General features: G+C 44.8%; 1 long non-coding RNA gene across 1 annotated transcript in view; it reads right to left on the minus strand.

Moving 5' to 3' along the window:
• Nucleotides 1–12,409: 12,409 nt before the first annotated feature.
• LOC108303313 overlaps nt 12,410–15,067 on the minus strand; it is a 13,837-nt gene continuing 11,179 nt past the window's right edge. Inside the window, exons 3-4 of the long non-coding RNA XR_001824780.2 lie at nt 14,005–14,084; nt 12,410–13,001 (exon numbers count right to left, since the gene is read on the minus strand). This is a non-coding gene — a long non-coding RNA (uncharacterized LOC108303313). The remainder of the gene's footprint in view (nt 13,002–14,004; nt 14,085–15,067) is intronic.

The raw sequence follows: 15,067 nt of genomic DNA on the forward strand, positions 1-15,067 counted from the left end.
CTCCACCTCCTGGATTCAAGCAATTCTCCTGCCTCAGCCTCCCAAGTAGCTGGGATTATGAGCACCCACCACCGTGCCTGGCTAATTTTTGTATTTTTAGTAGAGACGGGGTTTCGCCATGTTGGCCAGGCTGGTCTCTAACTTCTGGCCTCAAGTGATCCGCCCACCTGCCTCCCAAAGTGCTGGGATTATAGGCATGAGCCACCGCCCGCGGCCCCAGAAGATTCACTTTTGATTTCAAATTTTACTACAAAGCAATAGTAATCAAGGCAGTATAATCCTGGCATAAAGATGGATATATACTTCAGTGGAATAGAATTGAGAGTCAAGAAATAACTCTTTATTTATAGCAATTGATTGTCAACAAGGGTGCCAAGATAATTCAACGGGAGAAAGAATAATGGTGCCGGGATAGCTAGATAACCACATGCAAAGGATGAAGTAAACCCCTTTCCCACATCAATACAAAAATTACCTCAAAATGGTCATAAGCTTCAATATAAGTGCTAAAACTATAAAACTGTAAAAGTCTTAGAAGAAAACAAAGGAGTAAGTCTTCATTACTTTGGGTTAGGCAAAGACTTCTTAGGTGTGACATCGAAAGCACAAGTGAGGACAGAAAAAAATTAGGTCAATTGGACTTCCTCAAAATTGTGTGCTTCAAAGGACACTATCAAGAAAGTAAAAAGAAGCCGGGTATGGTGGTACATTCCTATAATCCCAGCACTTTGGGAGGCCAAGGCGGGCGGATCACTTTAGGTCAGGAGTTTAAGACCAGCCTGGCCAACATGGTGAAAACCCATCTCTACTAAAAATATGAAAAATTAGCCGGGTGTGATTGTACATGCCTGTAGTCCCAGTTACCTGGGAGGTGGGAGAATCACTTGAACCAGGGAGGTGGAGGGTACAGTGAGCCAAGATTGTGCCACTGCACTCCAGGCTGGGCAACAGAGCAAGACCCCGTCTCAAAAAGAAAAGAAAGTAAAAAGAAAACCCACAGAAACTCTGCAAATTGTATATCTAACAAGGAACTTGTATCTAGGATACAAAAAGAACCCTTACAATTCAATAATGATAAAAAACATTGAAAAATGGGGAAGGGATTTGAATATACATTTCTCCAAAGAAGATATAAAATGGCCCATAAACACATGAAATATGCTTAACATAGTTAGCCATCCAGAAAATGCACAACATAAGGTAATAACACTTCACACTATAGGATGGCTACAATAAAAATGTTACAACGATGTAATCCCAGCACTTTGGGAGGCCGAGGCGGGTGGATCATGAGGTCAAGAGATCGAGAACATCCTGGTCAACATGGTGAAACCCCGTCTCTACTAAAAATACAAAAAAATCAGCTGGGCATGGTGGTGCGTGCCTGTAATCCCAGCTACTCAGGAGGCTGAGGCAGGAGAATTGCCTGAACCCAGGAGGCGGAGGTTGCGGTGAGCCGAGATTGCGCCATTGCACTCCAGCCTGGGTAATAAGAGTGAAACTCCGTCTCAAAAAAAAAAAAAAAAAAAAAAAGATACAATGAGTGTCTGTGAGGATGTGGAGAAATTGAAATCCTCATATACTGTTGGCGGTAATGTGAAATGGGACAGCTACTTCAGAAAATAGTTTGGCAGTTCCTTAAAAAGTTAAATATGAATTTGCCATATGACCCAGCAATTCCACACCTTGAGATTTCCCCAAGAAAAATGAAAACACAAATGTTCATAGCAGCATTATTCAAAATAGCCCAAAGTGGAAAGAATCTGAATGCCAATCAGCTGATAAATGGATAAATAAAATGTGGTGTGTCCATATGATAGAATACCATTTGGCAATGAAAAGGAATGAAGTACTGATACATGCCTCAACATAGATGAACACTGAAAGCCTTATGCTGAGTGAAAGAAGCCAGTCATGAAAGACCACATATGGCATGCTTTCATTTACAAAAGATGTCCAGAATAGGCAAATCTGTAGACACAGAGTATAATGGTGGTTGCCTAGAGCTGGCAGGGGGGCGGTGGTGGAGGAGGTTTGGGGGAAGGGAGACGGACTCTTAATGAGTACTGTTAATGGTGTATGGGTTTCTTGATTGAAAAGCCAGTCAAGCATAGATTGACTTTTCAGGGTGATGGTCTAACTTTCTAACACTGTTCTAAAATAGTTTGTGGTAATGGTTGTGCAACCTTGTGAGTAAACTAAAAATATCACTGAATTTTATACTTTAATGGTTGAATTATATGGTAGAGGAATTATATGGTAGAGGTTTTTAAAAATTTCCACAAGTACAAATGTTGTCCAGAAGACTACCAGGATGACTTCTAGTTAGTAGAAAGGAGAGCTTTATTGGCAACATCAGTTGCAAACCAGAACAGTCTCTGGTGTGTACTGAAGGTGTGCTCTCTTGAACGAGGGAAAGGGGAAGTTGGGTTTTACGGCTCATGGGGTGTGCATTATACAACAGAGTCATACATATTTAACAGGGTTGGGGGGAAGCTATACATATTTATGAGGGAAGCTGAGTGCATGCATAATGCACACACATATGTAGCATATATCCCATGTTCACTTTGGGGTGTGGTTTCAGCATTAAAATGAGGTGGAACTTGGCTCTTCCATCAGACAGTGAACTATAGGAGACAGGCAGCTTGTGTACAGTCTCTGTAAGCTGCTAAACCTGGCATAAGGCCTGCAGCTGCATGTCGGAAATGAATATTTGTAAGGCTGGTCCTCTGTCCAGTCAGACTTGTAATGATCTCTGTTATAACAGAGTTAGGAGGGGTCTGATCATTTGCCTAATAGCTCCATTATGAGGAGTTTAGCCACAATGTGGTTTTTCTTATAGCTGCAGGAATTTAGGAAGTTACCATGCCCTTGACACATAGGTAACTTTTTTCCTTAACCTTAGGGTCCATCTTAGTTGACAAAGGGGTATCTATTTTGGTCTCTCAGATCACATGAAGGAACTATAACTATTAACAGGCTCTTTTTTTTGAGATGGAGTCTTGCTTTGTCACCCAGGCTGGAGTGTAGTGGCGCAATGTCAGCTCACTGTAACCTTTGCCCCCCGGGTTCAAGCTCTCCTGCCTCAGCTTCCTGAGTAGCTGGGACTACACGTGCACACCACCACGCCTGGCTAATTTTCAGATTTTTAGTAGAGGTGAGGTTTCACCATGTTGGCCAGGATGGTCTCGATCTCTTGACCTCGTGAACTGCCCTCCTTGGCCTCCCAAAGTGCTGGGATTACAGGTGTGAGCCACCGCACTCAGCCCAGACTCTTAAAAAATGAATTTCCTCCCTTTTGCAAAGAAGGGCAAGGCTTTTTTCATTTACGGATGCATAGAGAAACGGCAAAAGCAAAAACAGAACATAACACAAACAACAGAAAGCATTCTTTTTTTTTTTTTTTTTTTTTTTGAGACGGAGTCTCCTCTTGTTGCCCAGGCTGGAGTGCAGTGGCACAATCTTGGCTCACTACAACCTCCACCTCCTGGGTTCATGCAATTCTCCTGCCTCAGCATCTGGAGTAACTGGGATTACAGGCATGTGCCACCATGCCTAGCTAATTTTTGTGTTTTTAGTAGAGAGGGGTTTCACCATGTTGGCCAGGCTGGTCTCCAACTCCTTACCTCAAGCGATCCACCTGCCTCAGCCTCCCAAAGTGCTGGGATTACAGGTGTGAGACACCAAGCCCAGCTAACAGGAAACATTCTGTCAATGGTCAAAAAATACAATATATCGGGAGTGCTAGCTATGACATAAGCACATTTTCAGCCTGACGAAACCGTGGTCTTGCGATCTGAAGGTAATGAGGATTTCCCAGATGCTAGAATATTCAAGACTAACAAAAACAAAAATGGACAAACAAAAGGGGACATCAGATTTCCTGTCGTGTGTCACTTGACAGAGACCAGATCCAGGTTATTAAGCCTTGAATACCAGCTTTCCCTCCATCTGTGGACAAAGCAGCAGCCATGGTGGAGCCAGAGCGGTCCCCGAGCTGGTTTCAGCACAGTAAGGCCTTGACCACCATTAACGAGAGCCGCCAGAAAGGCTGAGAGGGGCCCTTCAGAATGCAGCATGTTCAGAAGAGATAACACATTCGGGCTCCAATAAGGAGACTATCGGGAAATAACTATCAAAGACCTTTCTCATAGCTACTTATAAATGAAAGAAACCAATCGAGGATAGATTAGCTCTCTTAGAGTGAAGGCAGGGGCTGAGCATGGTCGCTCATGCCTGTAATCCTAGCACTTTGGGAGGCTGAGGCGGGCGGATCACCTGAGGTCAGGAGTTTAAGACCAGCGTGGTCAATGTGGCAAAGCCCCATCTCGACTAAAAACGTAAAACGTTAGGTGGGAGTGGTGGCCTGTGCCTGTAGTCCCAGCTACTCAGGAGGCTGAGGCAGAAGATTGCTTGAACCTGGGAGTCAGAGGCTACAGTAAGCTGAGATTGTGCCATTGCACTCCAGACTGGGTGACAGAGTGAGACTCTGTCTCAAAAGACAAAAACAAAAAAAACACAAAAGAATGAAGGAAGGGCAGGGTTTATAAAAGCAAAACCCACACAGTGAGTGAAACAGTGAGACTTGTATTTTGTCCTAGGGCAAGCTGATTGGCTGAAAACTACAAGGAGAGCTATTTGCCCCAGGGTAGGAAGGAGTTGTGTTATTTTCAGCCTTTCTGAGAAACCATGTGATTTCAGCTGAGGAGTGCACGCAGTTTGCTTGCTTCTGGGTGATGGCCGCTGGTGCCCTGCCCTGGGCATCTCCACCCCAAGCCAAGACTTTCTTTATTATACTTCCTTACCACATATCCTGTCATCTAAGCTGAAAGCCCAGTCACCCTCAATTCTCCTATTTCACTCCTTACACACCACGTCCTTAAAGGCCTCTATTTCTGCTTCCTCAACACCTCTGAAACCCATAATCTCCTATTCTCCTGCATCACTTGCCCTCGTTCAGGTCCATACCATCTGCAACCTCTTAACTGGGCACCCCATCTGTCTGCCACATCGATGCCGAGATTATCTTGATAAAACAGAACTATCTGATGTTCCTCTGTTTTGCAGCCTGCAGCCTCCTACACACTCCATGCCGCCAATAGAATCTGTACTCCTTATTACTGTGGCACCTGAGCCCTTCCCCATCGGGCTCCTGTGGACACTGGCAGCCCCATCTCCCACCCTCCTCCACCCACCCTCTGTTCCCTTGATGCTGAGGTCAGAAGCCCGGTGTCACTTCTCTGTACTTCCTTCTGCCTGGATGCTCTTTCACTTCTCCTCTGCAAGGAAAACTTGTGTCAGATTTGACCTCCTCTGTGAAGCCTTCCCTGACTTGCCTATCAAAGCAAGTTGCTTTCGTATTTGTGTTCTCAAAGCGCTTTGACTTACTCCTGTTACTCTGCACTTACCAGGCAGGACTGCAATCATGTGGCCTATTTTCTCTCACCCTGTGTCTCCTTCATCTTTGCACCTGCGGCACCTCTATTCAAGTGCGGCAGGAAGAAGCTGCTCAATAATCATTTGGTGAATGAATGTGTCCTCTATCACAGGAACAGTGAGGGCTTTTTCAGCACCTGTGTCAGCATGGTAGGTGATAAAAAAGACAGTTGGCCGGGCTTGGTGGCTCACGCCTTTAATTCCAGAACTTTGGGAGGCCGAGGCGGGCAGATCACCTGAGTTCAGGAGTTTGAGACCAGCCTGGCCAACATGGCAAAACCCTGTCTCTACTAAGAAATACAAAAATTAGCCAGGCATGGTGGCATGTGCCTGTAGTCCCAGCTATTCAGGAGGCTGAGGCAGGAGAATGATTTGAACCCGGGAGGCAGAGGTTGCAGTGAGCCTAGATCGTGCTATTGCACTCCAGCCTAGGTGACACAACGAGACTCCATCTAAAAAAAAAAAAAAAAGAGACAAGTTTGTGTTTGTAGTCTTGTTGAGGTTAAGAGAAGCAAATAGTAATATCATCAACTATACAGCAAGCAAAGGGCTGGGCCGTAAGAGAACTGTAAACCAAATATTCTGGGGTGAAAGTCAGAGGGAATTCCTGGAGACAGCATGAAAAGGTGGAGAGGATCTGCATTGAGAGCTGGGAGACAGGCGATGGGAGGGAAGGAGCAGCAGAGGAGCTGTGGAAGGAATAATTAGGGATTTTTTTTTTTTTTTGAGACAGAGTCTCGCTCTGTTGCCAGGTGCCAGGCTGGAGTGCAGTGGCGTGATCTCGACTCACTACAGCCTCTGCCTCCCAGGTTCAAGCAATTCTTTTGCCTCAGCCTCCTGGGGAGCTGGGACTACAGGCGCACACCACCACGCCCAGCTAATTTTTTTTTTTTTCTATTTTTAGTAGAGACAGGGTTTCATCATGTTGGCCAGGATGGTCTCGATCTCTTGACCTCGTGATCCACCCGCCTCCGCCTCCCAAAGTGCTGGGATTACAGGCTTGAGCCACTGCGCCCAGCCAATTAGGGATTTTATACAGTGGTTTACTCTCTAGGAATCCCCTCCGCTTCTACAGGACAAGGACTGCATACCTGAAGTGCTTCCTTTAGCCCTCAGGGCGACCTTCCTCTTGCATGCCCAGGTCAGGGTGTTCTCATTCAGGCTAAGTCTGAATGAGACTCACGCTGCAGGGGTGGCCTCCCCATTGCCACCTGCCTCTCCCAGGTTTCAGCTTTGGTCGTGGTCACTCCTGGAACTTCTGGACCTCTTCCCTCTTGATCTGATATCACAACGGCCATGCTGGCCTGAGCAGCCAGAGGTGCAAGGCAACAAGAGCCGTGCTCGCCTCCCTTCACTGCCCTCTCTTTGTGCTCCGACAAGGCCACCATCACCAGGCTTGGGGGTGAAAGGCTTGAAGATTTGCTACGGAGAGATGGAACATACAAATGCACCATGGCCAGACCACGTAGAAAAACAGAACCTTACCCACACTCTGGGGCAACCAGCCCAGGAAGTGAACCCGTTATCTATGTTAACCAGCCCAGGAAGCCACCATGGACCAGTCAGACTTGCAGGAAGTGAAGCCACAATCTCTAGGAACCAGTTTAGGAAGCTGAACAATAACCTCTGCAACCATCTTCCCCAAACAGCCAGGACATGATGAAAAACTGACAACGTCCCTTATTTTTGCCCCCACTTCCAACTTAGGACCAACCAGAGAGAAGCAAGTAAGCACCCCCAACCCATCACACAGGATGCCACACTGCTGGCTGGCCACTGCTGGCCCCCCCATGCCAACTGCCCCCAACCACTGCACACACGAAGCCACCCCTTTCTTCCATTAGGAAGCTTTCCCACTCCTCTGCCTGCTTTCACATCCCTTCCAAAATACAAGCGATGGTATGTGACTCCCTTGTTAGAGCAGGCTCTTGGTGAATAGCCTTTGCTTGATTTCCTGTGGTTCATTTTCATTTATTTCCATAATAGAAAAAGTACCTTTAAACTGGATGCCAGATATGGTTCCCAGAATCAAAGGAGGAAAAACGTTAAATACTTGGTAAAGGTTCTCTGAGGGACATAACTAGGCTTAGCCTTGCTTTGGGTTTCTCAGATTTGGCCTCTTTCATTCCATGGGACGTGTGAGGGAGGCACACTCTCCTCTGCTCTCCTCTCCCTCTCCTGAGCTCAAGCGATTCTCCTGCCTCAGCCTCCTGAGTAGCTGGGATTACAGGCGTCTGCCACCATGCCCAGCTAATTTTTGCATTTTTAGTAGAGATGGGGTTTCACCATATTGGCCAGGCTAGTCCCTAACTCTTGACCTCAGATGATCCGCCCACTTCTGCCTCCCAAAGGGCTGGGATTATAGGCATGAGCCACCGTGCCGGCCTCTTCCAGCTGGAGTGCAGTGACGCAATCATGGCTTGCTTCAGTCTTAACTTCCTGGGCTCAAGTGATCCTCCTGCCTCAGCCTCCCTCCCGAGTAGCTGGGACTGCAAGTGCGAACCACCACACCTGGCTAATTTTTTTTTTTTTTTTTTGGTAGATATGGGATCTCACTCTGTTACCCAGGCCAGTCTTATACTCCTGGGCTCAAGTGATCCTCCCGCTTTAGCCACCCAAAGTGCTGTGATTACAGATGTGAGCCACCACACTAGGCTAAAATTTTATTTGTGATAAAATACACATAAAATTTACCATCGTAACCATTCTTAAGTGTACGAGTCAGTAGTGTTAAGTACATTCACGTTACTGTACAGTGTCGTGACTGCCCTCCCTCTCCAGGACTCTTTCATCTTACGAATCCGAAACTCTTATCCATTCAACAACGACTCTCCATGCCTCTCACCCCACAGCCCCTGGCAACCATTGTTCTGCTTCCTGTCTCTACGAATTTGATTACTGTAGGCATCTTGTGTAAGAGAAATCACATAGTATTTGTCTTTATGTGACTGGCTTATTTCACTTAGTGTCATGTCAACTTCCTCTATGGTATAGCATATAGCACATGTCACAATACTCTTTTCTTTTTTTTTTTTTTTTTTGATACAGAGTCTCACTGTGTCATCCAGGCTGCGGTGCAACCTCTACCTCCTGGGTTCAAGCCATTCTCCTGCCTCAGCCTCCCCAAATAGACTATAGGTGCTCATCACCATGCCTGGCTAAGTTTTCTATTTTTATTAGAGATGGGATTTCGCCATGTTGGCCAGGCTGGTCTCGAGCTCCTGATCCCAGGTGATCCACCCACCTCGGCCTCCCAAAGTGCTGAGATTACAGGTGTAAGCCACCATGCTTGGCCCAGAGTTGTCTTCTTTTTTAAGGCTGAATGACAGGCTGCTGTATGTACATGCTGCGTTTTGCTTATTCATTCATCCGTAGTGGCCACTGGATTGCTTGCAGCCCTTGGCTGTTGTGAACAATGCTGCTGTCAAATAGAGGTGTCACTTTTATTCCCTTGTTCTTGACCCTCCTCTGGCTGGAGATTCTGACGGTACCTCAGGTAGTGTTGTTAGGGTAAAAATAATCAATGTTCAGTTTTTAAATGTACTTATATTATTTTACTTCTGAAATACACCTTGAAAACTAAAAGGAAGGTCTGAGGAGAACAGAGCCATGATTTTTTGCTAAGACAGTAGATTTGGAAAGAAATATAACAGAGCTTCTTGGCACTGGCCGCACTGGGGAAATTTGAAAAAGTACCAATGCACAGGCCTTCCACCCCTGAGAGTCTCAGTGGATTGGTCTTGGCATGTTGGGGTCACCTGAGAGCTTTTACACAGCGCCACTGCCCAGGCTCCACCTGAGCCCCATTAAATTAGAAATGCTGGGGGCGGGGCCCAGGCATTGATGTATTTGGAAGCTTCCTCAGTTGAGGTGATTCTAGCTGGAACTGAGAACCACCCACATCTCCACCCACAAAAGGACCAAGAAAGGCCATCTGGAGTGGGATGGAGTCAGGAGAAGGCAGAGGCATGGTCTCATAGAAAAGGGGACAGCTGAGTGGGGTCATTTCCTAAACCTGTTACATCTGTACAAATCCTTTCATTAAACTCTCCTCAATATGTAAACTATACTTTACTATAGCTAATGGAGGTCTTCTCAACATCTTCCTCTAAAGGCAAAAAACAAAAGCTGCTATGGTCAGTTACCTTATGTCAGCGTCACCTGCTTCCTGCAACATCCCGACTCATCTAGCTGTGCTGTCAGGCACCTGGTTGCCAAAAAAGTCAGAGGTGGTCCAGTTGCCACAAGCATGTGGTATAAGGCAACATCGGGACAAGAGGTAGACTTGAAAGCTGTTCATGAGCCTAAGTCTAGAGAATGCTCCTGCCTCCACTCTCCTTTCCCATGCCTCTCTCAGATGAGATGGTCACATCCTCCTAGTATCTAGTGATGGTTTTGGCTCTGTTCTCTCCATGCCCCTTACCTGCCCCAAATCTGCAGCCCAAATGCCAGCAGAGCACCAGTGTCTGGCCAGCCTCCACCTCAGATCTTGGTGGGTCTGGGGTAGTGGATACCACTCCCAGCCTCACCCAGAACAGTGCCTTGTGGCTTCCCTGGACAGAGAACTTCAGGCAGGGCAGCATCAGCTAAAACAGAAGAGCAAACTAAACTTGAGGTTTCCAGGACAAAGAATGATGTCTACTCGTTAGCTTGATGGATTTTAAGCATTAGGTTAGTTTTGCTTTTTTGGTTGATTAATAAATTTTACAAAGTGTGTAAAACTTCAAGTATGCAGGTGAATACATTTTTATATATGTGTGCACCTGTGTAACCACCACTCTGAAAAAGATATAGAAACTTCCAATACTCCAGGAGACTCCCTTGCGCCCCTCTGCTAGTGGAGGTAATTATCCACATAGGTCTGCAGCAACTTCATTTCTTGCCTCCTCCGAAGAAAGAACTCGACTGAGGGGCATAAGGCAAAAGGAGAGACAAAGGCAAGTTTTAAAGCAGAAATGAAAGTTTATTAAAACGTTTTGGAGCAGAAAGGAAAGTATACTTGGAAAAGGGCCAAGTGGGTGACTTGAAAGACAAGTGCATGGTTTGACCTTTTGACTTGGGGTTTTTAATATGTTGGCATACTTCTGGGGTCTTGCGTTTCTTCTCCCAGCTCCTGAGATCTTACGGGGAAGCAGCTAATGACCAGTATCAAGTGTTTCCTATCTATTAGGACATTGCCTTTCCCTGGCACCAGCTGTGACCAATTATTACTTTAGACAGTTCACAGCTGCCTAACCATCACCTGATGGTTGCCTGACTTTCCTGGTGTGTGTATGGGGGGAGCCCTCTTCTGCCCTGTTCATACCTGAGTAGCTACCCATGGTAACACTCCCAGTCAATTTTCCCTACTCCCCACCCCCTGCTAAGGGCAACCATTATTTTTAATTCTGTCACCATAGATTAGGTTGTACATATTTTTGAACATAATAGGTGATTTTTGAAGAATGGAATCACCTATTATGTACTCTTTTATATCTGGCTTCTTCCATTAAACATAGTATCTGTGGTATTTATCTATGTTATTACATGCAGCACTAGTTTGTGTTTTTCATTGCCATGTGGAATTTCCTTTATATATATCACAAATTATCCATTCTTTTGGTTTTTGTTTGTTTGTTTGAGATGGAGTCTCACTCTGTCTCCCAGGCTAGAGCACAGTGGCATAATTTTGGCTCACTGCAACCTCTGCCTCTCAGATTCAAGAGATTCTCTTGCCTCAGCCTCCTGAGTAGCTGGGACTATAGATGCCTGGCTAATTTCTGTATTTTTAGTAGAGATGGGGTTTTGCCATGTTGGCCAGGCTGGTCTTGAACTCCTAACCTCAGGTGAGCCACCTTCCAAAGTGCGGGGATGATAGGTGTGAGCCACCGCATCTGGCCCCATTCTGCTTCGAATAGGCATTTGTGTTCTTACCAGTTTGGCGCCATTATGTATACAGCTGCTACGAACATTCTCAAACATGTCTTTAGGTGAACACAAGCAGTAATTTCTTTTGGGAATATACCTAGGAGTGGAATTGCTGGATCATAGGATAGGCATGTTTTGCCTTTAGAAGATAATGCCAAGTTTCCAAAATGATTGCACCAATTTACACACCCACCAGCAATATATGAAATTCTCATGAATACTTGTTAGTATCAATTCTTCTAATTTTGGCAATTCTGAGAAGGATATGGTGGTATATCATGAGGTTTTAATTTGCATATTTCATATATTATTAAAGAAACCAATGAATTTATAAATCAAAAAAATCAAGGAGTCTTTTATGTAAATTGCCAGCTTATTCCCAATAATCTCTTAACTGTTCCCCAATATTTTATTGTGAAAAATTTAAAATACAGTAAAGATGATTTTACAGTGACATGTATCCCACCATTTTTGTTCTTGTTTAAGCACAAATTTACCCATCTCTCCATTCTTGCATTCATCCATTTTGCTTTTTTTTTTTTTTTTGAGATGGAGTCTCCCTCTATTGATTGCCCAGGTTGGAGTGCAGTGGCCCAATTTCAGCTCACTGCAACCTCTGACTCCCAGGTTCAAGTGATTCTTTTGCCTCAGCTTCCCCAGTAGCTGGGATTACAGGTGTCTGACACCATGCCCGGCTAATTTTTGTATTTTTAGTAGAGAAGGGGCTTCACTTTGTTGGCCAGGCTGGTCTCGAACTCCTGACCTCAGGTGATCCACCCACCTCGGCCTCCCAAAGTGCTGGGATTACAGGCATGAGCCACCATGCCCGGCCCATCCACTTTACTTCTCCGAAGCATTTCAAATTAAATAGACATCATTACACACCCTCCTTAAGAACTTCACTGTACATATTATCACTGGAGTTTGACATTTCCTCATTTTTTCTTTTTAATCATAGTAAAATTATATAAAACTTACTATTTGAACCATTTTTAAGTATATAGTCCAGTAGTGTTAGGTACGTTCATATTGTTGTGCAACTTATCTCTGCCTCGGCCTCCCAAAGTGCTGGTGTTCCCCTACACATGCTCTCTCTTCCCTGCTGCCATAAGGTATGACTTTGCTTCTCATTCACCTTCCACCATGATTGTGAGGCCTAAGCTGTGTGGAACTGTGAGTCCATAAAACCTCTTTCTTTTATAAATTATCCACTCTCAGGTATGTGTTTATGAGCAGCATGACAACAGACTAATACAGGCAGGTTCCCAGAAAGCATTTTAACTGAGTTCCCCGAATTCATGCTGGGCCGTATAGGGGGATGGAGGTGGAAGGTAGTCAGGGGTGGTTTTCATTGACTCGAGATCAAATCTTTTCAGTAGCTAAATGAAGACCCAAGAGCCAGAATAACCTAGATTATATAAAGAGATTATAAAAGGAAATAGACATTTCTAAAAATGTATTATATTTTAAATTGAAACCCATAATAAAGAGGATGATTATTCTTTACCCATGGATAGAACACAGAGTTACTGATGATTACACTTGGCTGTTGCTGGCATTTGGTTTTTTTGATCTTTACTTTGAGAGTCAATAGAACTGTTCAGGCATTCCCTAAGGAGAACAGATATAAGCACGACACTGCATCAGCATTTCTTCTACAAAAGCAAAGTCAAAATAAATGACATAAGCCCATAGCAGCTGATATATTTTAGTTCTTTCCTCATACTATTAACAAACATGAGACTCTCTCTTTCCAGAGAAGTTCGATCTGTATGGGAATCTAAAGATAATTACAGTTGAGCCACCCTGAGACAGAGCCCTGAGAGACATGGAAATCTCCAAAGTGACCTCATTTACACAGAATCTGGATATTCATTTCTTCCTTTGATCCCATGTTACAAACTGGATTATTCTTTGCCTTAGATGTCCAACCGTTCAAGCCCCTAGCTGGGTCTTACAAGGTTCTAGCTCAGGAGGGAGTAGTTGGGTGGCAGGGGGTGGCTCTGTGGTTGCTGGTTATGTGGGGAACATGTGGGAAGTGTAAGGAGAAAGGAAAGCTCCAGGTTTGCACTTGTCAGTCAGGGCCCTGTTCCTATAACCTACGATCTCAGTTAACATGGTGCCAATTCCCTGGAAGACACACAAAGGAGTCTCTGTTCTCTCTGCTGCGCTGTGGCATCTCAGCTGGACACTACCTGGCCGCTAAAGCAGAGATCTGTCTGCTGCTGCCACAGCTCTTCTCTCCGGACTGTTCAAACCTGGCCCTTGTAGGATGGAAGTGCACACACTGTTTCTGCCTGTCCCCAGGAAGCAAGATGTAGACTTCTTCCTTCATCATTCAGGCAAAAACTGAATGAATAGATGAACACCAAATTATGCAAATCACCATCATGCAGGCTAGGTTGCCAAATATGCCCAGATCTGCTTAAACTGAGAAGTAAAGGCTGATCAAGCTCACATCTAAAATCCTGGGTTATAAGAAAAATTCCAGCTGACTTGGAACACAGCCCCGACTCCTCCCACATAACACCAGCAAAGAGCTCGTCCAGGAAAAACGTCACTTGTTCAAAGATGAGTCATCAAAAAGGAAGCCATACAGGATCGCCGCAAATGTAGGAAAGGGATAGGAAAAACCAGTGGCAGATCTGGAATACTCACCAGGAAGATGCTGCCATGGAGCAGACAGCAGTCAAAAGCAGGCAATTGCCAGGCACTTAAAAACTTAATGAAATGATTGCCTCTAAGAGGGAAGAGGATGAAGTGAGCTCAGGGAAAGAATGGAAATCTATCAGGAGGCAGAACATGAGCTCAGAAGAAAAGTGGAAAAAGAAAAAACAAAGGCAACCAGGACTAGTCATGGTTCTCCAAAAAAAACAGAATTAATAAGGTATCTATCTATCTTATTATTTTATGTGTGCAAATAAAATTTATATAATATACATTATATAACATAATATAAATATAATGTATATTATATATAATATATATTTTATATGCACACACAAAATAGTTATATATATATATATATATATATATATGAGGAAGACAGAGATTTATTTTAAGGAATGGGCTGCTGTGATTAAGGAGGCTGGCAAGTACAAAATCTGAAGGGTGGGCTGGCAGGCTGGAGAGTCAGGAGAGCTAATGTCTCAGTTCAAGTGCAAAGACCAAGTGCTGGCAGAATTCATTCTTGCTTGGAAGAGATCAGTCATTTGTTCTATTTAGGCCTCCAGTTGATTGGCTGAGGGCCCTACACATTAGGGAGAGTCATCTGCTTTACTCAAAGTCCAATGAGATTTAAATGTTAATCTCATCCAAAAACACCCTCGCAGAAGCATCCAGAGTAATGTCCCATGACCCAGCCAAGTTGACACATAAAATTAACCATCTTACCTAACCAAACCAACGTGGTGATCATTATTCAAATCAAATTTAACAACAAGGCCAGGCGCAGTGGCTCACGCCTGTAATCCCAGCACTTTGGGAGGCCAAGGCGGGCAGATCACCTGAGGTCAGGAGTTCAAGACCAGCCTGACCTACATGGAAAAACACCATCTCTACTAAAAATACAAAATTAGCCAGGTGTGGTGGCACATACCTGCAATCCCAGCTACTCAGGAGGCTGAGGCAGGAGAATCACTTAAAACCCAGGAGGCAGAGGTCACAGTAAGCTGAGATCATGCCATTGCACTCCAACCTGGGCAACAAGAGTGAAACTCCA

Source organism: Cebus imitator, unplaced genomic scaffold, assembly GCF_001604975.1.
Source record: "Cebus imitator isolate Cc_AM_T3 unplaced genomic scaffold, Cebus_imitator-1.0 Scaffold45, whole genome shotgun sequence".
Classification (NCBI taxonomy): domain Eukaryota; kingdom Metazoa; phylum Chordata; class Mammalia; order Primates; family Cebidae; genus Cebus; species Cebus imitator.